A 24,029-nucleotide genomic window follows, 5' to 3' on the forward strand; every position below is an offset into this window, starting at 1 on the left:
TGAGAAATGTTGAGGGGTTGTGTATTTTGAGCAGGATTTGATTGTTTTCCGCTAAAATGGGCTCGTCCGGGATTTGAACCCGGGACCTCTCGCACCCTAAGCGAGAATCATACCCCTAGACCAACGAGCCTGGGCACAGAAATGCAACGGCTCCGACCCTGCTCGGAGGGTTGGTGACAGAGAGTGGGAGACTACATCCCAAAGCAAGAAACTGCACATGGTGCTCTCTTCTGCAGTACGACTAGAGTCATTTGCATGGTCTTCATCGAACATGACATAAAAAGCCTCTATCCTTTAGACATTTTGGCCCAGATTTACAAGAAAATGACTAAGCGCGACGCTGTGCCAAATTTGCAAGCCCCACGCGCCGTCATTTTAAAAATGCAGGGAAGCGACGTATTTAGTAAAATACAGCGCACCCCTGTGCTTCCCCCTGCGCCAGCTCTAAATTAGCTGCTGAGCGCCAACGCAGCCGTTCTTGCACCATGGTACAAGGATGACTGCGTTGAGGGGGAAATTGTTTTTGTGCAGGAAGGGACACCTTCCTGCCCAAAAAAAAAATCTTCAATGGTGATTTGCTCTTACTTCTATGTGTGCTGCAGAATGCATCACACATAGAAAGAGCAAAAACAAGGAGAAATGAAAACATTTCTCCTCAGTGCGCCACTCTAACGACACCCCTGGGATGGCGTTGGATTTTGGTGCTGACGCAGATTTACGCCAATTCCTAAATCTGGAGCAGCATCAAAATGCTATGGTGTTGCTGTGGCACACTCCCAACAACATCCATTGCACGCCCCTTCCAGGGAACGCGCTGCGTGCTAAGGGGCCGTATTTACAAGGTGGTGTTAAGCCACAAAAAGTGGCTGAACGCCATCTTGTAAATACCGCGCAGTGCATAGTGCCACCGGGGCGTCACTAAAAGTGATGCTCCGGTGGCGATAGGGCCTTGTAAGTCTGGCACTTTATTTGCTCAAGGTGTGTGTTCTTGGTGAGGGCAGGAAAGCTATTTTCGCTCTCGTACCTTCCTTCCTTGGCTGGCTTGAATGCTGTAGGCTCAGGCTTCATTGCAAAGGTCAAACAGTGAGCAACTGACTGCCGTAAGCTGGCGCAACTCCTCTTGGTGAGCTGTGACAGATGCCCCAGGAGCGTAGTACCTCACGATGGTGAGGGATAGACACAGTCTCTTTTATCTCAGCTTGCCTGTCAGGTGAGGCAGGAAATGCAAATACTGTGAAAAAGCCCAGCGACTCGAACCAGGGACCTTTCGCATGTGAGGTGCGCATGATAACCACTACACTAGACAAACAGACACACTTGCCGGCTTGCTTCATGTGGCTATGCATTGTACTGGAACCACCACACTATGGAAACAGACACACCTGCTTGCTTTATGTGGCTATGCATTGGACTGGGATGCAAGGATGAGGGCCAATGTTCATGACGCTCAAAGCTGAACCTTCCGGAACACGATCTCTTCCCTTGGAAGAAAGGAACTGGGATCACTTTCATTCCAAGAGGTGATTTCAGAACTGGACCCGAAATTACCATGGAGAAGCACTGTGCATTTAGGCCCATATTTATACTTTTTGACGCTAAACTGCGCTAACGCAGTTTAGCGTCAAAAAATGTTGCGCCGTCTAACGCCATTCTGAAGCGCCATGCGGCCGCCGTATTTATGGAATGGCGTTAGACGGCGCAATCAGACCGGCGCTGCCTGGTGTGCGTGGAAAAAAAACACGTAGACCAGGCAGCTCCGGCGTTGGGAAAAAATGACGTTAGGGCGTCTTAAAATGGCGCAAGTCAGGTTGACGCTAAAAAATCGTCGTAACCCGACTTGCGCCATTTTTTTTCGACGCCCATCCCCCATCAACATGACTCCTATCATTGTAAAGATAGGAGTCATGCCCCCTTGCCCAATGGCCATGCCCAGGGGACTTATGTCCCCTGGGCATGGTCATTGGGCATAGTGGCATGTAGGGGGGCACAAATCAGGCCCCCCTATGCCACAAAAAAAAAAAAAAAAAAAACTTACCTGGACTTACCTTAATGTCCATGGGATGGGTCCCTCCGTCCTTGGGTGTCCTCCTGGGGTGGGCAAGGGTGGCAGGGGGGGTCCCTGGGGGCAGGGGAGGGCACCTCTGGGCTCATTTTGAGCCCACTTGTCCCTTAACGCCATGCCTGACCCAGGCGTTAAAAAGCGGCGCAAAAGCGCCGTTTTTGGCCACGCCCACTCCCGGGCGTCATTTTTGCCCGGGAGTATAAATACCACGTAAAGGCCTGGGAGTCATTTTTTAAGACGGGAACGCCTCCCTTGCATATCATTAACGCAAGGAAGGGGTTCACGCTAAAAAATGACGCCCACTCCGGGCACTTTGGCGCCCGAAGCGTCTAACGCCATAGTATAAATATGGCGTTAGTTTGCGTTAGTTTAGCGTCGAATTTGCGTCGAAAAAAACGACGCAAATTCGGCGCAACCAGAGTATAAATATGGCCCTAAATGTTCCTACGAGCACTGCTGCTCCAGCACAGAAAAGCAGTTGCAAAGAAATCTCGCATACCTTCATGATGCTGAACCGTCTCGACGCCAGTATAAAGCATGTATTGCATTGCAACATGACATCTTACAAGAGTGAAAAGCAGAAATACTCCTGTTTAAAACACAGACTGAACCTATAAAGGTAGGGCTTTGTCTGGGATTTGAACCGAGGTCCTCTCACACCCGAAGCGAGAATCATACCCCTATACCAACTAGACTGCCGCTGCATAGTCATTTGAAACATCTTCTGAAGCGTCTTTCCGAAAAGCAGGGCCATTTGGAGGCTCTCTCTCTCTAAGCGTGCCATAGCAATTGATGTTTTCTGTCAAGGATTTTTTGTTTGTCTCTAGCAAGGCAAGAGGTAGTCAAAATGCCCTGTGCCAGTGAGCTGAACTAGGGCACTGGTGTGAAAAGCAGACCCTTTCTGGTAGTTGTAACCCGCTGCAAGTCATGGACCCTTGCACCTTAGACTTCCCAACCAGAAGCACTGAAGGGCCTGCTAGCTCTTGAGCCAGAGGAGCATGCCTCTTGGATTCAAGCACACTTGCTCGATCAGGGCTCGATCAGGCGAGATTTATATTAGTGGCTCATAGGCCTGAAACACTCACCTGGGAGACGCAGGGTGGCTGATTTCCCGGAATGGCCCTTGATGGGGAAATCACCTCCTTTCCCCCGCCTCATTTCAGAATTGTGTGCTAGTCGCAAGACAGTGTTCAGGGGTTCATGGGTACTGCCTACTCCCAGCTGCCTCTCTGTCTTCTTCATGTAAATTGCAAGTCACGAGGAGGCACCATTGCCAATATGCTCCGCCCACCTAACCAAGAAACCTAGTTTGAGCTTGTCTGCCTGTGTTGTTGCAGGGGCAGTGTCTTCTTTGCCCAAAAGGTGGCAGGAGAGCCTCACTTCAAACGATAGAATCAACTGCTTAAGTAGAAACCAGCATGGTAGTTACTGTCATAAAGTGCAGCTCTAACAGAAGGTGTGCCTGAGACGCCCCTTCCAGTAATACACAGAATTTTGATTGAGGGCCCAGCCGATGGGTTGGTGGATTTCTCCTCACATGCCACAGCAGCTTCCAAAGATAGTGGTGTGAGGAGCTGGCTCTGCAAGCAGAGCAAGATTTAAGTGAAGAAAAAACACCTGTCAGAAGTGGGATTTGAACCCACGCCTCCATGAAGAGACCAGAAGGCTCAGCTTCACTGAAGATCAAGCTCTCTTGAGTCTGGCGCCTTAGACCACTCGGCCATCCTGACAGCCAAAACAGTGTGCAGGTCGGACTCTTCAGTCTGCACTTGTTGATTTTGCCGCTTGCAATGTTCCTATCAGTCACAGCTTTAAAGGCCCCACAATATAACATGGCCAAGAAAAAAAAAAAAAAACAGAACAAGAAACAATGCACATGCACGACCACCGAGGGATGCAGATAACTTTTTAGCGTCCTGCAATAGTAAAGCACGTTTTACACAGGTCACAAGTTTTTAAAGGTCATTTCTGTCTAAGTGTGCATTGAGAGAGACTGAGGTTTTAGGGAGCAAACACAAAAGCTGCTGCTGCCAAGTGTTTCTGCCCGGTCTCGAACCGGGGACCTTTCGCGTGTGAGGCGAACGTGATAACCACTACACTACAGAAACAAGCTTGCTGGTTTGACTGAAGGAGCACAGTTCCCCTCATATGTTTGCACGATTTCCTCTATACTTTATCAGCAGTTGCTCGGAATGCGAGGGGTAAGTGTGAAAATTGCAGCAGTGTCAGCCAGCATGCATACACTCAGACGTCCTGAAAAATCCCACAGCTGCGGGCAGAGACAGACAAATATCTGATGCCTAAATGCCAGGAAGGAGAGCCTGTGAAATCATCACACAGGGCGCACTGAGAGCAAGCAGGAAGGAAGCCAAGGCATTGTAATCCATTTTTCGCCTGAGGCAAAAAATATGTTTTGCGCAACAATGCTTCGAGTGGAATGAGAAATGTTGAGGGGTTGTGTATTTTGAGCAGGATTTGATTGTTTTCCGCTAAAATGGGCTCGTCCGGGATTTGAACCCGGGACCTCTCGCACCCTAAGCGAGAATCATACCCCTAGACCAACGAGCCTGGGCACAGAAATGCAACGGCTCCGACCCTGCTCGGAGGGTTGGTGACAGAGAGTGGGAGACTACATCCCAAAGCAAGAAACTGCACATGGTGCTCTCTTCTGCAGTACGACTAGAGTCATTTGCATGGTCTTCATCGAACATGACATAAAAAGCCTCTATCCTTTAGACATTTTGGCCCAGATTTACAAGAAAATGACTAAGCGCGACGCTGTGCCAAATTTGCAAGCCCCACGCGCCGTCATTTTCAAAATGCAGGGAAGCGCCGTATTTAGTAGAATACAGCGCACCCCTGTGCTTCCCCCTGCGCCAGCTCTAAATTAGCTGCTGAGCGCCAACGCAGCCGTTCTTGCACCATGGTACAAGGATGACTGCGTTGAGGGGGAAATTGTTTTTGTGCAGGAAGGGACACCTTCCTGCCCAAAAAAAAATCTTCAATGGTGATTTGCTCTTACTTCTATGTGTGCTGCAGAATGCATCACACATAGAAAGAGCAAAAACAAGGAGAAATGAAAACATTTCTCCTCAGTGCGCCACTCTAACGACACCCCTGGGATGGCGTTGGATTTTGGTGCTGACGCAGATTTACGCCAACTCCTAAATCTGGAGCAGCATCAAAATGCTATGGTGTTGCCGTGGCACACTCCCAACAACACCCATTGCACGCCCCTTCCAGGGAACGCGCTGCGTGCTAAGGGGCCGTATTTACAAGGTGGTGTTAAGCCACAAAAAGTGGCTGAACGCCATCTTGTAAATACCGCGCAGTGCATAGTGCCACCGGGGCGTCACTAAAAGTGATGCTCCGGTGGCGATAGGGCCTTGTAAGTCTGGCACTTTATTTGCTCAAGGTGTGTGTTCTTGGTGAGGGCAGGAAAGCTATTTTCGCTCTCGTACCTTCCTTCCTTGGCTGGCTTGAATGCTGTAGGCTCAGGCTTCATTGCAAAGGTCAAACAGTGAGCAACTGACTGCCGTAAGCTGGCGCAACTCCTCTTGGTGAGCTGTGACAGATGCCCCAGGAGCGTAGTACCTCACGATGGTGAGGGATAGACACAGTCTCTTTTATCTCAGCTTGCCTGTCAGGTGAGGCAGGAAATGCAAATACTGTGAAAAAGCCCAGCGACTCGAACCAGGGACCTTTCGCATGTGAGGTGCGCATGATAACCACCACACTACACAAATAGACACACTTGCCGGCTTGCTTCATGTGGCTATGCATTGTACTGGAACCACCACACTATGGAAACAGACACACCTGCTTGCTTTATGTGGCTATGCATTGGACTGGGATGCAAGGATGAGGGCCAATGTTCATGACGCTCAAAGCTGAGCCTTCCGGAACACGATCTCTTCCCTTGGAAGAAAGGAACTGGGATCACTTTCATTCCAAGAGGTGATTTCAGAACTGGACCCGAAATTACCATGGAGAAGCACTGTGCATTTAATGTTCCTACGAGCACTGCTGCTCCAGCACAGAAAAGCAGTTGCAAAGAAATCTTGCATACCTTCATGATGCTGAACCGTCTCGACGCCAGTATAAAGCATGTATTGCATTGCAACATGACATCTTACAAGAGTGAAAAGCAGAAATACTCCTGTTTAAAACACAGACTGAACCTATAAAGGTAGGGGTTTGTCTGTGATTTGAACCGAGGTCCTCTCACACCCGAAGTGAGAATCATACCCCTATACCAACTAGACTGCCGCTGCATAGTCATTTGAAACATCTTCTGAAGCGTCTTTCCGAAAAGCAGGGCCATTTGGAGGCTCTCTCTCTCTAAGTGTGCCATAGCAATTGATGTTTTCTGTCAAGGATTTTTTGTTTGTCTCTAGCAAGGCAAGAGGTAGTCAAAATGCCCTGTGCCAGTGAGCTGAACTAGGGCACTGGTGTGAAAAGCAGACCCTTTCTGGTAGTTGTAACCCGCTGCAAGTCATGGACCCTTGCACCTTAGACTTCCCAACCAGAAGCACTGAAGGGCCTGCTAGCTCTTGAGCCAGAGGAGCATGCCTCTTGGATTCAAGCACACTTGCTCGATCAGGGCTCGATCAGGCGAGATTTATATTAGTGGCTCATAGGCCTGAAACACTCACCTGGGAGACGCAGGGTGGCTGATTTCCCGGAATGGCCCTTGATGGGGAAATCACCTCCTTTCCCCCGCCTCATTTCAGAATTGTGTGCTAGTCGCAAGACAGTGTTCAGGGGTTCATGGGTACTGCCTACTCCCAGCTGCCTCTCTGTCTTCTTCATGTAAATTGCAAGTCACGAGGAGGCACCATTGCCAATATGCTCCGCCCACCTAACCAAGAAACCTAGTTTGAGCTTGTCTGCCTGTGTTGTTGCAGGGGCAGTGTCTTCTTTGCCCAAAAGGTGGCAGGAGAGCCTCACTTCAAACGATAGAATCAACTGCTTAAGTAGAAACCAGCATGGTAGTTACTGTCATAAAGTGCAGCTCTAACAGAAGGTGTGCCTGAGACGCCCCTTCCAGTAATACACAGAATTTTGATTGAGGGCCCAGCCGATGGGTTGGTGGATTTCTCCTCACATGCCACAGCAGCTTCCAAAGATAGTGGTGTGAGGAGCTGGCTCTGCAAGCAGAGCAAGATTTAAGGGAAGAAAATACACCTGTCAGAAGTGGGATTTGAACCCACGCTTCCATGAAGAGACCAGAAGGCTCAGCTTCACTGAAGATCAAGCTCTCTTGAGTCTGGCACCTTAGACCACTCGGCCATCCTGACAGCCAAAACAGTGTGCAGGTCGGACTCTTCACTCTGCACTTGTTGATTTTGCCGCTTGCAATGTTCCTATCAAAGTCACAGCTTTAAAGGCCCCACAATATAACATGGCCAAGAAAAAAAAAAAAAAAACAGAACAAGAAACAATGCACATGCACGACCACCGAGGGATGCAGATAACTTTTTAGCGTCCTGCAATAGTAAAGCACGTTTTACACAGGTCACAAGTTTTTAAAGGTCATTTCTGTCTAAGTGTGCATTGAGAGAGACTGAGGTTTTAGGGAGCAAACACAAAAGCTGCTGCTGCCAAGTGTTTCTGCCCGGTCTCGAACCGGGGACCTTTCGCGTGTGAGGCGAACGTGATAACCACTACACTACAGAAACAAGCTTGCTGGTTTGACTGAAGGAGCACAGTTCCCCTCATATGTTTGCACGATTTCCTCTATACTTTATCAGCAGTTGCTCGGAATGCGAGGGGTAAGTGTGAAAATTGCAGCGGTGTCAGCCAGCATGCATACACTCAGACGTCCTGAAAAATCCCACAGCTGCGGGCAGAGACAGACAAATATCTGATGCCTAAATGCCAGGAAGGAGAGCCTGTGAAATCATCACACAGGGCGCACTGAGAGCAAGCAGGAAGGAAGCCAAGGCATTGTAATCCATTTTTCGCCTGAGGCAAAAAATATGTTTTGCGCAACAATGCTTCGAGTGGAATGAGAAATGTTGAGGGGTTGTGTATTTTGAGCAGGATTTGATTGTTTTCCGCTAAAATGGGCTCGTCCGGGATTTGAACCCGGGACCTCTCGCACCCTAAGCGAGAATCATACCCCTAGACCAACAAGGCTGGGCACAGAAATGCAACGGCTCCGACCCTGCTCGGAGGGTTGGTGACAGAGAGTGGGAGACTACATCCCAAAGCAAGAAACTGCACATGGTGCTCTCTTCTGCAGTACGACTAGAGTCATTTGCATGGTCTTCATCGAACATGACATAAAAAGCCTCTATCCTTTAGACATTTTGGCCCAGATTTACAAGAAAATGACTAAGCGCGACGCTGTGCCAAATTTGCAAGCCCCACGCGCCGTCATTTTCAAAATGCAGGGAAGCGCCGTATTTAGTAGAATACAGCGCACCCCTGTGCTTCCCCCTGCGCCAGCTCTAAATTAGCTGCTGAGCGCCAACGCAGCCGTTCTTGCACCATGGTACAAGGATGACTGCGTTGAGGGGGAAATTGTTTTTGTGCAGGAAGGGACACCTTCCTGCCCAAAAAAAAAATCTTCAATGGTGATTTGCTCTTACTTCTATGTGTGCTGCAGAATGCATCACACATAGAAAGAGCAAAAACAAGGAGAAATGAAAACATTTCTCCTCAGTGCGCCACTCTAACGACACCCCTGGGATGGCGTTGGATTTTGGTGCTGACGCAGATTGACGCCAACTCCTAAATCTGGAGCAGCATCAAAATGCTATGGTGTTGCTGTGGCACACTCCCAACAACACCCATTGCACGCCCCTTCCAGGGAACGCGCTGCGTGCTAAGGGGCCGTATTTACAAGGTGGTGTTAGCCACAAAAAGTGGCTGAACGCCATCTTGTAAATACCGCGCAGTGCATAGTGCCACCGGGGCGTCACTAAAAGTGATGCTCCGGTGGCGATAGGGCCTTGTAAGTCTGGCACTTTATTTGCTCAAGGTGTGTGTTCTTGGTGAGGGCAGGAAAGCTATTTTCGCTCTCGTACCTTCCTTCCTTGGCTGGCTTGAATGCTGTAGGCTCAGGCTTCATTGCAAAGGTCAAACAGTGAGCAACTGACTGCCGTAAGCTGGCGCAACTCCTCTTGGTGAGCTGTGACAGATGCCCCAGGAGCGTAGTACCTCACGATGGTGAGGGATAGACACAGTCTCTTTTATCTCAGCTTGCCTGTCAGGTGAGGCAGGAAATGCAAATACTGTGAAAAAGCCCAGCGACTCGAACCAGGGACCTTTCGCATGTGAGGTGCGCATGATAACCACTACACTAGACAAACAGACACACTTGCCGGCTTGCTTCATGTGGCTATGCATTGTACTGGAACCACCACACTATGGAAACAGACACACCTGCTTGCTTTATGTGGCTATGCATTGGACTGGGATGCAAGGATGAGGGCCAATGTTCATGACGCTCAAAGCTGAGCCTTCCGGAACACGATCTCTTCCCTTGGAAGAAAGGAACTGGGATCACTTTCATTCCAAGAGGTGATTTCAGAACTGGACCCGAAATTACCATGGAGAAGCACTGTGCATTTAATGTTCCTACGAGCACTGCTGCTCCAGCACAGAAAAGCAGTTGCAAAGAAATCTCGCATACCTTCATGATGCTGAACCGTCTCGACGCCAGTATAAAGCATGTATTGCATTGCAACATGACATCTTACAAGAGTGAAAAGCAGAAATACTCCTGTTTAAAACACAGACTGAACCTATAAAGGTAGGGGTTTGTCTGGGATTTGAACCGAGGTCCTCTCACACCCGAAGCGAGAATCATACCCCTATACCAACTAGACTGCCGCTGCATAGTCATTTGAAACATCTTCTGAAGCGTCTTTCCGAAAAGCAGGGCCATTTGGAGGCTCTCTCTCTCTAAGCGTGCCATAGCAATTGATGTTTTCTGTCAAGTATTTTTTGTTTGTCTCTAGCAAGGCAAGAGGTAGTCAAAATGCCCTGTGCCAGTGAGCTGAACTAGGGCACTGATGTGAAAAGCAGACCCTTTCTGATAGTTGTAACCCGCTGCAAGGCATGGACCCTTGCACCTTAGACTTCCCAACCAGAAGCACTGAAGGGCCTGCTAGCTCTTGAGCCAGAGGAGCATGCCTCTTGGATTCAAGCACACTTGCTCGATCAGGGCTCGATCAGGCGAGATTTATATTAGTGGCTCATAGGCCTGAAACACTCACCTGGGAGACGCAGGGTGGCTGATTTCCCGGAATGGCCCTTGATGGGGAAATCACCTCCTTTCCCCCGCCTCATTTCAGAATTGTGTGCTAGTCGCAAGACAGTGTTCAGGGGTTCATGGGTACTGCCTACTCCCAGCTGCCTCTCTGTCTTCTTCATGTAAATTGCAAGTCACGAGGAGGCACCATTGCCAATATGCTCCGCCCACCTAACCAAGAAACCTAGTTTGAGCTTGTCTGCCTGTGTTGTTGCAGGGGCAGTGTCTTCTTTGCCCAAAAGGTGGCAGGAGAGCCTCACTTCAAACGATAGAATCAACTGCTTAAGTAGAAACCAGCATGGTAGTTACTGTCATAAAGTGCAGCTCTAACAGAAGGTGTGCCTGAGACGCCCCTTCCAGTAATACACAGAATTTTGATTGATGGCCCAGCCGATGGGTTGGTGGATTTCTCCTCACATGCCACAGCAGCTTCCAAAGATAGTGGTGTGAGGAGCTGGCTCTGCAAGCAGAGCAAGATGTAAGGGAAGAAAATACACCTGTCAGAAGTGGGATTTGAACCCACGCCTCAATGAAGAGACCAGAAGGCTCAGCTTCACTGAAGATCAAGCTCTCTTGAGTCTGGCGCCTTAGACCACTCGGCCATTCTGACAGCCAAAACAGTGTGCAGGTCGGACTCTTCAGTCTGCACTTGTTGATTTTGCCGCTTGCAATGTTCCTATCAAAGTCACAGCTTTAAAGGCCCCACAATATAACATGGCCAAGAAAAAAAAAAAAAAAACAGAACAAGAAACAATGCACATGCACGACCACCGAGGGATGCAGATAACTTTTTAGCGTCCTGCAATAGTAAAGCACGTTTTACACAGGTCACAAGTTTTTAAAGGTCATTTCTGTCTAAGTGTGCATTGAGAGAGACTGAGGTTTTAGGGAGCAAACACAAAAGCTGCTGCTGCCAAGTGTTTCTGCCCGGTCTCGAACCGGGGACCTTTCGCGTGTGAGGCGAACGTGATAACCACTACACTACAGAAACAAGCTTGCTGGTTTGACTGAAGGAGCACAGTTCCCCTCATATGTTTGCACGATTTCCTCTATACTTTATCAGCATTTGCTCGGAATGCGAGGGGTAAGTGTGAAAATTGCAGCGGTGTCAGCCAGCATGCATACACTCAGACGTCCTGAAAAATCCCACAGCTGCGGGCAGAGACAGACAAATATCTGATGCCTAAATGCCAGGAAGGAGAGCCTGTGAAATCATCACACAGGGCGCACTGAGAGCAAGCAGGAAGGAAGCCAAGGCATTGTAATCCATTTTTCGCCTGAGGCAAAAAATATGTTTTGCGCAACAATGCTTCGAGTGGAATGAGAAATGTTGAGGGGTTGTGTATTTTGAGCAGGATTTGATTGTTTTCCGCTAAAACGGGCTCGTCCGGGATTTGAACCCGGGACCTCTCGCACCCTAAGCGAGAATCATACCCCTAGACCAACGAGCCTGGGCACAGAAATGCAACGGCTCCGACCCTGCTCGGAGGGTTGGTGACAGAGAGTGGGAGACTACATCCCAAAGCAAGAAACTGCACATGGTGCTCTCTTCTGCAGTACGACTAGAGTCATTTGCATGGTCTTCATCGAACATGACATAAAAAGCCTCTATCCTTTAGACATTTTGGCCCAGATTTACAAGAAAATGACTAAGCGCGACGCTGTGCCAAATTTGCAAGCCCCACGCGCCGTCATTTTCAAAATGCAGGGAAGCGCCGTATTTAGTAGAATACAGCGCACCCCTGTGCTTCCCCCTGCGCCAGCTCTAAATTAGCTGCTGAGCGCCAACGCAGCCGTTCTTGCACCATGGTACAAGGATGACTGCGTTGAGGGGGAAATTGTTTTTGTGCAGGAAGGGACACCTTCCTGCCCAAAAAAAAAATCTTCAATGGTGATTTGCTCTTACTTCTATGTGTGCTGCAGAATGCATCACACATACAAAGAGCAAAAACAAGGAGAAATGAAAACATTTCTCCTCAGTGCGCCACTCTAACGACACCCCTGGGATGGCGTTGGATTTTGGTGCTGACGCAGATTTACGCCAACTCCTAAATCTGGAGTAGCATCAAAATGCTATGGTGTTGCTGTGGCACACTCCCAACAACACCCATTGCACGCCCCTTCCAGGGAACGCGCTGCGTGCTAAGGGGCCGTATTTACAAGGTGGTGTTAAGCCACAAAAAGTGGCTGAACGCCATCTTGTAAATACCGCGCAGTGCATAGTGCCACCGGGGCGTCACTAAAAGTGATGCTCCGGTGGCGATAGGGCCTTGTAAGTCTGGCACTTTATTTGCTCAAGTTGTGTGTTCTTGGTGAGGGCAGGAAAGCTATTTTCGCTCTCGTACCTTCCTTCCTTGGCTGGCTTGAATGCTGTAGGCTCAGGCTTCATTGCAAAGGTCAAACAGTGAGCAACTGACTGCCGTAAGCTGGCGCAACTCCTCTTGGTGAGCTGTGACAGATGCCCCAGGAGCGTAGTACCTCACGATGGTGAGGGATAGACACAGTCTCTTTTATCTCAGCTTGCCTGTCAGGTGAGGCAGGAAATGCAAATACTGTGAAAAAGCCCAGCGACTCGAACCAGGGACCTTTCGCATGTGAGGTGCGCATGATAACCACTACACTAGACAAACAGACACACTTGCCAGCTTGCTTCATGTGGCTATGCATTGTACTGGAACCACCACACTATGGAAACAGACACACCTGCTTGCTTTATGTGGCTATGCATTGGACTGGGATGCAAGGATGAGGGCCAATGTTCATGACGCTCAAAGCTGAGCCTTCCGGAACACGATCTCTTCCCTTGGAAGAAAGGAACTGGGATCACTTTCATTCCAAGAGGTGATTTCAGAACTGGACCCGAAATTACCATGGAGAAGCACTGTGCATTTAATGTTCCTACGAGCACTGCTGCTCCAGCACAGAAAAGCAGTTGCAAAGAAATCTCGCATACCTTCATGATGCTGAACCGTCTCGACGCCAGTATAAAGCATGTATTGCATTGCAACATGACATCTTACAAGAGTGAAAAGCAGAAATACTCCTGTTTAAAACACAGACTGAACCTATAAAGGTAGGGGTTTGTCTGGGATTTGAACCGAGGTCCTCTCACACCCGAAGCGAGAATCATACCCCTATACCAAGTAGACTGCCGCTGCATAGTCATTTGAAACATCTTCTGAAGCGTCTTTCCGAAAAGCAGGGCCATTTGGAGGCTCTCTCTCTCTAAGCGTGCCATAGCAATTGATGTTTTCTGTCAAGGATTTTTTGTTTGTCTCTAGCAAGGCAAGAGGTAGTCAAAATGCCCTGTGCCAGTGAGCTGAACTAGGGCACTGATGTGAAAAGCAGACCCTTTCTGGTAGTTGTAACCCGCTGCAAGTCATGGACCCTTGCACCTTAGACTTCCCAACCAGAAGCACTGAAGGGCCTGCTAGCTCTTGAGCCAGAGGAGCATGCCTCTTGGATTCAAGCACACTTGCTCGATCAGGGCTCGATCAGGCGAGATTTATATTAGTGGCTCATAGGCCTGAAACACTCACCTGGGAGACGCAGGGTGGCTGATTTCCCGGAATGGCCCTTGATGGGGAAATCACCTCCTTTCCCCCGCCTCATTTCAGAATTGTGTGCTAGTCGCAAGACAGTGTTCAGGGGTTCATGGGTACTGCCTACTCCCAGCTGCCTCTCTGTCTTCTTCATGTAAATTGCAAGTCACGAGGAGGCACCATTGCCAATATGCTCCGCCCACCTAACCAAGAAACCTAGTTTGAGCTTGTCTGCCTGTGTTGTTGCAGGGGCAGTGTCTTCTTTGCCCAAAAGGTGGCAGGAGAGCCTCACTTCAAACGATAGAATCAACTGCTTAAGTAGAAACCAGCATGGTAGTTACTGTCATAAAGTGCAGCTCTAACAGAAGGTGTGCCTGAGACGCCCCTTCCAGTAATACACAGAATTTTGATTGAGGGCCCAGCCGATGGGTTGGTGGATTTCTCCTCACATGCCACAGCAGCTTCCAAAGATAGTGGTGTGAGGAGCTGGCTCTGCAAGCAGAGCAAGATTTAAGGGAAGAAAATACACCTGTCAGAAGTGGGATTTGAACCCACGCCTCCATGAAGAGACCAGAAGGCTCAGCTTCACTGAAGATCAAGCTCTCTTGAGTCTGGCGCCTTAGACCACTCGGCCATCCTGACAGCCAAAACAGTGTGCAGGTCGGACTCTTCAGTCTGCACTTGTTGATTTTGCCGCTTGCAATGTTCCTATCAAAGTCACAGCTTTAAAGGCCCCACAATATAACATGGCCAAGAAAAAAAAAAAAAAAACAGAACAAGAAACAATGCACATGCACGACCACCGAGGGATGCAGATAACTTTTTAGCGTCCTGCAATAGTAAAGCACGTTTTACACAGGTCACAAGTTTTTAAAGGTCATTTCTGTCTAAGTGTGCATTGAGAGAGACTGAGGTTTTAGGGAGCAAACACAAAAGCTGCTGCTGCCAAGTGTTTCTGCCCGGTCTCGAACCGGGGACCTTTCGCATGTGAGGCGAACGTGATAACCACTACACTACAGAAACAAGCTTGCTGGTTTGACTGAAGGAGCACAGTTCCCCTCATATGTTTGCACGATTTCCTCTATACTTTATCAGCATTTGCTCGGAATGCGAGGGGTAAGTGTGAAAATTGCAGCGGTGTCAGCCAGCATGCATACACTCAGACGTCCTGAAAAATCCCACAGCTGCGGGCAGAGACAGACAAATATCTGATGCCTAAATGCCAGGAAGGAGAGCCTGTGAAATCATCACACAGGGCGCACTGAGAGCAAGCAGGAAGGAAGCCAAGGCATTGTAATCCATTTTTCGCCTGAGGCAAAAAATATGTTTTGCGCAACAATGCTTCGAGTGGAATGAGAAATGTTGAGGGGTTGTGTATTTTGAGCAGGATTTGATTGTTTTCCGCTAAAATGGGCTCGTCCGGGATTTGAACCCAGGACCTCTCGCACCCTAAGCGAGAATCATAACCCTAGACCAACGAGCCTGGGCACAGAAATGCAACGGCTCCGACCCTGCTCGGAAGGTTGGTGACAGAGAGTGGGAGACTACATCCCAAAGCAAGAAACTGCACATGGTGCTCTCTTCTGCAGTACGACTAGAGTCATTTGCATGGTCTTCATCGAACATGACATAAAAAGCCTCTATCCTTTAGACATTTTGGCCCAGATTTACAAGAAAATGACTAAGCGCGACGCTGTGCCAAATTTGCAAGCCCCACGCGCCGTCATTTTCAAAATGCAGGGAAGCGCCGTATTTAGTAGAATACAGCGCACCCCTGTGCTTCCCCCTGCGCCAGCTCTAAATTAGCTGCTGAGCGCCAACGCAGCCGTTCTTGCACCATGGTACAAGGATGACTGCGTTGAGGGGGAAATTGTTTTTGTGCAGGAAGGGACACCTTCCTGCCCAAAAAAAAAATCTTCGATGGTGATTTGCTCTTACTTCTATGTGTGCTGCAGAATGCATCACACATAGAAAGAGCAAAAACAAGGAGAAATGAAAACATTTCTCCTCAGTGCGCCACTCTAACGACACCCCTGGGATGGCGTTGGATTTTGGTGCTGACGCAGATTTACGCCAACTCCTAAATCTGGAGTAGCATCAAAATGCTATGGTGTTGCTGTGGCACACTCCCAACAACACCCATTGCACGCCCCTTCCAGGGAACGCGCTGCGTGCTAAGGGGCCGTATTTACAAGGTGGTGTTAAGCCACAAAAAGTGGCTGAACGCCATCTTGTAAATACCGCGCAGTGCATAGTGCCACCGGGGCGTCACTAAAAGTGATGCTCCGGTGGCGATAGGGCCTTGTAAGTCTGGCACTTTATTTGCTCAAGGTGTGTGTTCTTGGTGAGGGCAGGAAAGCTATTTTCGCTCTCGTACCTTCCTTCCTTGGCTGGCTTGAATGCTGTAGGCTCAGGCTTCATTGCAAAGGTCAAACAGTGAGCAACTGACTGCCGTAAGCTGGCGCAACTCCTCTTGGTGAGCTGTGACAGATGCCCCAGGAGCGTAGTACCTCACGATGGTGAGGGATAGACACAGTCTCTTTTATCTCAGCTTGCCTGTCAGGTGAGGCAGGAAATGCAAATACTGTGAAAAAGCCCAGCGACTCGAACCAGGGACCTGTCGCATGTGAGGTGCGCATGATAACCACTACACTAGACAAACAGACACACTTGCCGGCTTGCTTCATGTGGCTATGCATTGTACTGGAACCACCACACTATGGAAACAGACACACCTGCTTGCTTTATGTGGCTATGCATTGGACTGGGATGCAAGGATGAGGGCCAATGTTCATGACGCTCAAAGCTGAGCCTTCCGGAACACGATCTCTTCCCTTGGAAGAAAGGAACTGGGATCACTTTCATTCCAAGAGGTGATTTCAGAACTGGACCCGAAATTACCATGGAGAAGCACTGTGCATTTAATGTTCCTACGAGCACTGCTGCTCCAGCACAGAAAAGCAGTTGCAAAGAAATCTCGCATACCTTCATGATGCTGAACCGTCTCGACGCCAGTATAAAGCATGTATTGCATTGCAACATGACATCTTACAAGAGTGAAAAGCAGAAATACTCCTGTTTAAAACACAGACTGAACCTATAAAGGTAGGGGTTTGTCTGGGATTTGAACCGAGGTCCTCTCACACCCGAAGCGAGAATCATACCCCTATACCAACTAGACTGCCGCTGCATAGTCATTTGAAACATCTTCTGAAGCGTCTTTCCGAAAAGCAGGGCCATTTGGAGGCTCTCTCTCTCTAAGCGTGCCATAGCAATTGATGTTTTCTGTCAAGGATTTTTTGTTTGTCTCTAGCAAGGCAAGAGGTAGTCAAAATGCCCTGTGCCAGTGAGCTGAACTAGGGCACTGATGTGAAAAGCAGACCCTTTCGGTAGTTGTAACCCGCTGCAAGTCATGGACCCTTGCACCTTAGACTTCCCAACCAGAAGCACTGAAGGGCCTGCTAGCTCTTGAGCCAGAGGAGCATGCCTCTTGGATTCAAGCACACTTGCTCGATCAGGGCTCAATCAGGCGAGATTTATATTAGTGGCTCATAGGCCTGAAACACTCACCTGGGAGACGCAGGGTGGCTGATTTCCCGGAATGGCCCTTGATGGGGAAATCACCTCCTTTCCTCCGCCTCATTTCAGAATTGTGTGCTAGTCGCAAGACAGTGTTCAGGGGTTCATGGGTACTGCCTACTCCCAGCTGCCTCTCTGTCTTCTTCATGTAAATTGCAAGTCACGAGGAGGCACCATTGCCAATATGCTCCGCCCACCTAACCAAGAAACCTAGTTTGAGCTTGTCTGCCTGTGTTGTTGCAGGGGCAGTGTCTTCTTTGCCCAAAAGGTGGCAGGAGAGCCTCACTTCAAACGATAGAATCAACTGCTTAAGTAGAAACCAGCATGGTAGTTACTGTCATAAAGTGCAGCTCTAACAGAAGGTGTGCCTGAGACGCCCCTTCCAGTAATACACAGAATTTTGATTGAGGGCCCAGCCGATGGGTTGGTGGATTTCTCCTCACATGCCACAGCAGCTTCCAAAGATAGTGGTGTGAGGAGCTGGCTCTGCAAGCAGAGCAAGATTTAAGGGAAGAAAATACACCTGTCAGAAGTGGGATTTGAACCCACGCCTCCATGAAGAGACCAGAAGGCTCAGCTTCACTGAAGATCAAGCTCTCTTGAGTCTGGCGCCTTAGACCACTCGGCCATCCTGACAGCCAAAACAGTGTGCAGGTCGGACTCTTCAGTCTGCACTTGTTGATTTTGCCGCTTGCAATGTTCCTATCAAAGTCACAGCTTTAAAGGCCCCACAATATAACATGGCCAAGAAAAAAAAAAAAAACAGAACAAGAAACAATGCACATGCACGACCACCGAGGGATGCAGATAACTTTTTAGCGTCCTGCAATAGTAAAGCACGTTTTACACAGGTCACAAGTTTTTAAAGGTCATTTCTGTCTAAGTGTGCATTGAGAGAGACTGAGGTTTTAGGGAGCAAACACAAAAGCTGCTGCCAAGTGTTTCTGCCCGGTCTCGAACCGGGGACCTTTCGCGTGTGAGGCGAACGTGATAACCACTACACTACAGAATCAAGCTTGCTGGTTTGACTGAAGGAGCACAGTTCCCCTCATATGTTTGCACGATTTCCTCTATACTTTATCAGCAGTTGCTCGGAATGCGAGGGGTAAGTGTGAAAATTGCAGCGGTGTCAGCCAGCATGCATACACTCAGACGTCCTGAAAAATCCCACAGCTGCGGGCAGAGACAGACAAATATCTGATGCCTAAATGCCAGGAAGGAGAGCCTGTGAAATCATCACACAGGGCGCACTGAGAGCAAGCAGGAAGGAAGCCAAGGCATTGTAATCCATTTTTCGCCTGAGTCAAAAAATATGTTTTGCGCAACAATGCTTCGAGTGGAATGAGAAATGTTGAGGGGTTGTGTATTTTGAGCAGGATTTGATTGTTTTCCGCTAAAATGGGCTCGTCCGGGATTTGAACCCAGGACCTCTCGCACCCTAAGCGAGAATCATACCCCTAGACCAACGAGCCTGGGCACAGAAATGCAACGGCTCCGACCCTGCTCGGAGGGTTGGTGACAGAGAGTGGGAGACTACATCCCAAAGCAAGAAACTGCACATGGTGCTCTCTTCTGCAGTACGACTAGAGTCATTTGCATGGTCTTCATCGAACATGACATAAAAAGCCTCTATCCTTTAGACATTTTGGCCCAGATTTACAAGAAAATGACTAAGCGCGACGCTGTGCCAAATTTGCAAGCCCCACGCGCCGTCATTTTAAAAATGCAGGGAAGCGCCGTATTTAGTAGAATACAGCGCACCCCTGTGCTTCCCCCTGCGCCAGCTCTAAATTAGCTGCTGAGCGCCAACGCAGCCGTTCTTGCACCATGGTACAAGGATGACTGCGTTGAGGGGGAAATTGTTTTTGTGCAGGAAGGGACACCTTCCTGCCCAAAAAAAAAATCTTCAATGGTGATTTGCTCTTACTTCTATGTGTGCTGCAGAATGCATCACACATAGAAAGAGCAAAAACAAGGAGAAATGAAAACATTTCTCCTCAGTGCGCCACTCTAACGACACCCCTGGGATGGCGTTGGATTTTGGTGCTGACGCAGATTTACGCCAACTCCTAAATCTGGAGCAGCATCAAAATGCTATGGTGTTGCTGTGGCACACTCCCAACAACACCCATTGCACGCCCCTTCCAGGGAACGCGCTGCGTGCTAAGGGGCCGTATTTACAAGGTGGTGTTAAGCCACAAAAAGTGGCTGAACGCCATCTTGTAAATACCGCGCAGTGCATAGTGCCACCGGGGCGTCACTAAAAGTGATGCTCCGGTGGCGATAGGGCCTTGTAAGTCTGGCACTTTATTTGCTCAAGGTGTGTGTTCTTGGTGAGGGCAGGAAAGCTATTTTCGCTCTCGTACCTTCCTTCCTTGGCTGGCTTGAATGCTGTAGGCTCAGGCTTCATTGCAAAGGTCAAACAGTGAGCAACTGACTGCCGTAAGCTGGCGCAACTCCTCTTGGTGAGCTGTGACAGATGCCCCAGGAGCGTAGTACCTCACGATGGTGAGGGATAGACACAGTCTCTTTTATCTCAGCTTGCCTGTCAGGTGAGGCAGGAAATGCAAATACTGTGAAAAAGCCCAGCGACTCGAACCAGGGACCTTTGCATGTGAGGTGCGCATGATAACCACTACACTAGACAAACAGACACACTTGCCGGCTTGCTTCATGTGGCTATGCATTGTACTGGAACCACCACACTATGGAAACAGACACACCTGCTTGCTTTATGTGGCTATGCATTGGACTGGGATGCAAGGATGAGGGCCAATGTTCATGACGCTCAAAGCTGAGCCTTCCGGAACATGATCTCTTCCCTTGGAAGAAAGGAACTGGGATCACTTTCATTCCAAGAGGTGATTTCAGAACTGGACCCGAAATTACCATGGAGAAGCACTGTGCATTTAATGTTCCTACGAGCACTGCTGCTCCAGCACAGAAAAGCAGTTGCAAAGAAATCTCGCATACCTTCATGATGCTGAACCGTCTCGACGCCAGTATAAAGCATGTATTGCATTGCAACATGACATCTTACAAGAGTGAAAAGCAGAAATACTCCTGTTTAAAACACAGACTGAACCTATAAAGGTAGGGGTTTGTCTGGGATTTGAACCGAGGTCCTCTCACACCCGAAGCGAGAATCATACCCCTATACCAACTAGACTGCTGCTGCAGAGGCATTTGAAACATCTTCTGAAGCGTCTTTCCGAAAAGCAGGGCCATTTGGAGGCTCTCTCTCTCTAAGCGTGCCATAGCAATTGATGTTTTCTGTCAAGGATTTTTTGTTTCTCTCTAGCAAGGCAAGAGGTAGTCAAAATGCCCTGTGCCAGTGAGCTGAACTAGGGCACTGATGTGAAAAGCAAACCCTTTCTGGTAGTTGTAACCCGCTGCAAGTCATGGACCCTTGCACCTTAGACTTCCCAACCAGAAGCACTGAAGGGCCTGCTAGCTCTTGAGCCAGAGGAGCATGCCTCTTGGATTCAAGCACACTTGCTCGATCAGGGCTCGATCAGGCGAGATTTATATTAGTGGCTCATAGGCCTGAAACACTCACCTGGGAGACGCAGGGTGGCTGATTTCCCGGAATGGCCCTTGATGGGGAAATCACCTCCTTTCCCCCGCCTCATTTCAGAATTGTGTGCTAGTCGCAAGACAGTGTTCAGGGGTTCATGGGTACTGCCTACTCCCAGCTGCCTCTCTGTCTTCTTCATGTAAATTGCAAGTCACGAGGAGGCACCATTGCCAATATGCTCCGCCCACCTAACCAAGAAACCTAGTTTGAGCTTGTCTGCCTGTGTTGTTGCAGGGGCAGTGTCATCTTTGCCCAAAAGGTGGCAGGAGAGCCTCACTTCAAACGATAGAATCAACTTCTTAAGTAGAAACCAGCATGGTAGTTACTGTCATAAAGTGCAGCTCTAACAGAAGGTGTGCCTGAGACGCCCCTTCCAGTAATACACAGAATTTTGATTGAGGGCCCTGCCAATGGGTTGGTGGATTTCTCCTCACATGCCACAGCAGCTTCCAAAGATAGTGGTGTGAGGAGCTGGCTCTGTAAGCAGAGCAAGATTTAAGGGAAGAAAATACACCTGTCAGAAGTGGGATTTGAACCCACGCCTCCATGAAGAGACCAGAAGGCTCAGCTTCACTGAAGATCAAGCTCTCTTGAGTCTGGCACCTTAGACCACTCGGCCATTCTGACAGCCAAAACAGTGTGCAGGTCGGACTCTTCAGTCTGCACTTGTTGATTTTGCCGCTTGCAATGTTCCTATCAAAGTCACAGCTTTAAAGGCCCCACAATATAACATGGCCAAGAAAAAAAAAAAAAAAACAGAACAAGAAACAATGCACATGCACGACCACCGAGGGATGCAGATAACTTTTTAGCGTCCTGCAATAGTAAAGCACGTTTTACACAGGTCACAAGTTTTTAAAGGTCATTTCTGTCTAAGTGTGCATTGAGAGAGACTGAGGTTTTAGGGAGCAAACACAAAAGCTGCTGCTGCCAAGTGTTTCTGCCCGGTCTCGAACCTGGGACCTTTCGCGTGTGAGGCGAACGTGATAACCACTACACTACAGAAACAAGCTTGCTGGTGTGACTGAAGGAGCACAGTTCCCCTCATATGTTTGCACGATTTCCTCTATACTTTATCAGCAGTTGCTCGGAATGCGAGGGGTAAGTGTGAAAATTGCAGCGGAGTCAGCCAGCATGCATACACTCAGACGTCCTGAAAAATCCCACAGCTGCGGGCAGAGACAGACAAATATCTGATGCCTAAATGCCAGGAAGGAGAGCCTGTGAAATCATCACACAGGGCGCACTGAGAGCAAGCAGGAAGGAAGCCAAGGCATTGTAATCCATTTTTCGCCTGAGGCAAAAAATATGTTTTGCGCAACAATGCTTCGAGTGGAATGAGAAATGTTGAGGGGTTGTGTATTTTGAGCAGGATTTGATTGTTTTCCGCTAAAATGGGCTCGTCCGGGATTTGAACCCGGGACCTCTCGCACCCTAAGCGAGAATCATACCCCTAGACCAACGAACCTGGGCACAGAAATGCAACGGCTCCGACCCTGCTCGGAGGGTTGGTGACAGAGAGTGGGAGACTACATCCCAAAGCAAGAAACTGCACATGGTGCTCTCTTCTGCAGTACGACTAGAGTCATTTGCATGGTCTTCATCGAACATGACATAAAAAGCCTCTATCCTTTAGACATTTTGGCCCAGATTTACAAGAAAATGACTAAGCGCGACGCTGTGCCAAATTTGCAAGCCCCACGCGCCGTCATTTTCAAAATGCAGGGAAGCGCCGTATTTAGTAGAATACAGCGCACCCCTGTGCTTCCCCCTGCGCCAGCTCTAAATTAGCTGCTGAGCGCCAACGCAGTCGTTCTTGCACCATGGTACAAGGATGACTGCGTTGAGGGGGAAATTGTTTTTGTGCAGGAAGGGACACCTTCCTGCCCCAAAAAAAATCTTCAATGGTGATTTGCTCTTACTTCTATGTGTGCTGCAGAATGCATCACACATAGAAAGAGCAAAAACAAGGAGAAATGAAAACATTTCTCCTCAGTGCGCCACTCTAACGACACCCCTGGGATGGCGTTGGATTTTGGTGCTGACGCAGATTTACGCCAACTCCTAAATCTGGAGCAGCATCAAAATGCTATGGTGTTGCTGTGGCACACTCCCAACAACACCCATTGCACGCCCCTTCCAGGGAACGCGCTGCGTGCTAAGGGGCCGTATTTACAAGGTGGTGTTAAGCCACAAAAAGTGGCTGAACGCCATCTTGTAAATACCGCGCAGTGCATAGTGCCACCGGGGCGCCACTAAAAGTGATGCTCCGGTGGCGATAGGGCCTTGTAAGTCTGGCACTTTATTTGCTCAAGGTGTGTGTTCTTGGTGAGGGCAGGAAAGCTATTTTCGCTCTCGTACCTTCCTTCCTTGGCTGGTTTGAATGCTGTAGGCTCAGGCTTCATTGCAAAGGTCAAACAGTGATCAACTGACTGCCGTAAGCTGGCGCAACTCCTCTTGGTGAGCTGTGACAGATGCCCCAGGAGCGTAGTACCTCACGATGATGAGGGATAGACACAGTCTCTTTTATCTCAGCTTGCCTGTCAGGTGAGGCAGGAAATGCAAATACTGTGAAAAAGCCCAGCGACTCGAACCAGGGACCTTTCGCATGTGAGGTGCGCATGATAACCACTACACTAGACAAACAGACACACTTGCCGGCTTGCTTGATGTGGCTATGCATTGTACTGGAACCACCACACTATGGAAACAGACACACCTGCTTGCTTTATGTGGCTATGCATTGGACTGGGATGCAAGGATGAGGGCCAATGTTCATGACGCTCAAAGCTGAGCCTTCCGGAACACGATCTCTTCCCTTGGAAGAAAGGAACTGGGATCACTTTCATTCCAAGAGGTGATTTCAGAACTGGACCCGAAATTACCATGGAGAAGCACTGTGCATTTAATGTTCCTACGAGCACTGCTGCTCCAGCACAGAAAAGCAGTTGCAAAGAAATCTCGCATACCTTCATGATGCTGAACCGTCTCGACGCCAGTATAAAG

General features: G+C 48.9%; 14 non-coding genes across 14 annotated transcripts; all 14 read right to left on the reverse strand.

The window, feature by feature from the left end:
• Positions 1-58: 58 nt before the first annotated feature.
• Positions 59-130, reverse strand: TRNAP-AGG (transfer RNA proline (anticodon AGG)). Its single transcript has one exon. It is a non-coding gene; the product is annotated as a tRNA-Pro (tRNA).
• A 3,550-nt stretch (positions 131-3,680) lies between these two features.
• On the reverse strand, positions 3,681-3,792 carry TRNAL-CAA (transfer RNA leucine (anticodon CAA)). Its single transcript has 2 exons — positions 3,755-3,792; positions 3,681-3,726 (listed from the first exon to the last, which is right to left on the reverse strand). It is a non-coding gene; the product is annotated as a tRNA-Leu (tRNA).
• A 305-nt stretch (positions 3,793-4,097) lies between these two features.
• Positions 4,098-4,170, reverse strand: TRNAV-CAC (transfer RNA valine (anticodon CAC)). The gene has a single exon. It is a non-coding gene; the product is annotated as a tRNA-Val (tRNA).
• Positions 4,171-4,558: 388 nt separating this feature from the next.
• Positions 4,559-4,630, reverse strand: TRNAP-AGG (transfer RNA proline (anticodon AGG)). The gene has a single exon. It is a non-coding gene; the product is annotated as a tRNA-Pro (tRNA).
• Positions 4,631-7,670: 3,040 nt separating this feature from the next.
• TRNAV-CAC (transfer RNA valine (anticodon CAC)) lies at positions 7,671-7,743 on the reverse strand. Its single transcript has one exon. It is a non-coding gene; the product is annotated as a tRNA-Val (tRNA).
• A 3,500-nt stretch (positions 7,744-11,243) lies between these two features.
• On the reverse strand, positions 11,244-11,316 carry TRNAV-CAC (transfer RNA valine (anticodon CAC)). The gene has a single exon. It is a non-coding gene; the product is annotated as a tRNA-Val (tRNA).
• Positions 11,317-11,704: 388 nt separating this feature from the next.
• Positions 11,705-11,776, reverse strand: TRNAP-AGG (transfer RNA proline (anticodon AGG)). Its single transcript has one exon. It is a non-coding gene; the product is annotated as a tRNA-Pro (tRNA).
• Positions 11,777-14,397: 2,621 nt separating this feature from the next.
• On the reverse strand, positions 14,398-14,509 carry TRNAL-CAA (transfer RNA leucine (anticodon CAA)). Its single transcript has 2 exons — positions 14,472-14,509; positions 14,398-14,443 (listed from the first exon to the last, which is right to left on the reverse strand). It is a non-coding gene; the product is annotated as a tRNA-Leu (tRNA).
• Positions 14,510-14,817: 308 nt separating this feature from the next.
• Positions 14,818-14,890, reverse strand: TRNAV-CAC (transfer RNA valine (anticodon CAC)). The gene has a single exon. It is a non-coding gene; the product is annotated as a tRNA-Val (tRNA).
• A 3,080-nt stretch (positions 14,891-17,970) lies between these two features.
• On the reverse strand, positions 17,971-18,082 carry TRNAL-CAA (transfer RNA leucine (anticodon CAA)). The gene is made up of 2 exons: positions 18,045-18,082; positions 17,971-18,016 (listed from the first exon to the last, which is right to left on the reverse strand). It is a non-coding gene; the product is annotated as a tRNA-Leu (tRNA).
• Positions 18,083-18,385: 303 nt separating this feature from the next.
• TRNAV-CAC (transfer RNA valine (anticodon CAC)) lies at positions 18,386-18,458 on the reverse strand. Its single transcript has one exon. It is a non-coding gene; the product is annotated as a tRNA-Val (tRNA).
• Positions 18,459-18,846: 388 nt separating this feature from the next.
• TRNAP-AGG (transfer RNA proline (anticodon AGG)) lies at positions 18,847-18,918 on the reverse strand. The gene has a single exon. It is a non-coding gene; the product is annotated as a tRNA-Pro (tRNA).
• A 3,040-nt stretch (positions 18,919-21,958) lies between these two features.
• On the reverse strand, positions 21,959-22,031 carry TRNAV-CAC (transfer RNA valine (anticodon CAC)). The gene has a single exon. It is a non-coding gene; the product is annotated as a tRNA-Val (tRNA).
• Positions 22,032-22,419: 388 nt separating this feature from the next.
• On the reverse strand, positions 22,420-22,491 carry TRNAP-AGG (transfer RNA proline (anticodon AGG)). Its single transcript has one exon. It is a non-coding gene; the product is annotated as a tRNA-Pro (tRNA).
• Between the last annotated feature and the right edge of the window lie 1,538 nt (positions 22,492-24,029).

This window comes from Pleurodeles waltl, chromosome 10 (genome assembly GCF_031143425.1).
Source record: "Pleurodeles waltl isolate 20211129_DDA chromosome 10, aPleWal1.hap1.20221129, whole genome shotgun sequence".
Taxonomy (NCBI): domain Eukaryota; kingdom Metazoa; phylum Chordata; class Amphibia; order Caudata; family Salamandridae; genus Pleurodeles; species Pleurodeles waltl.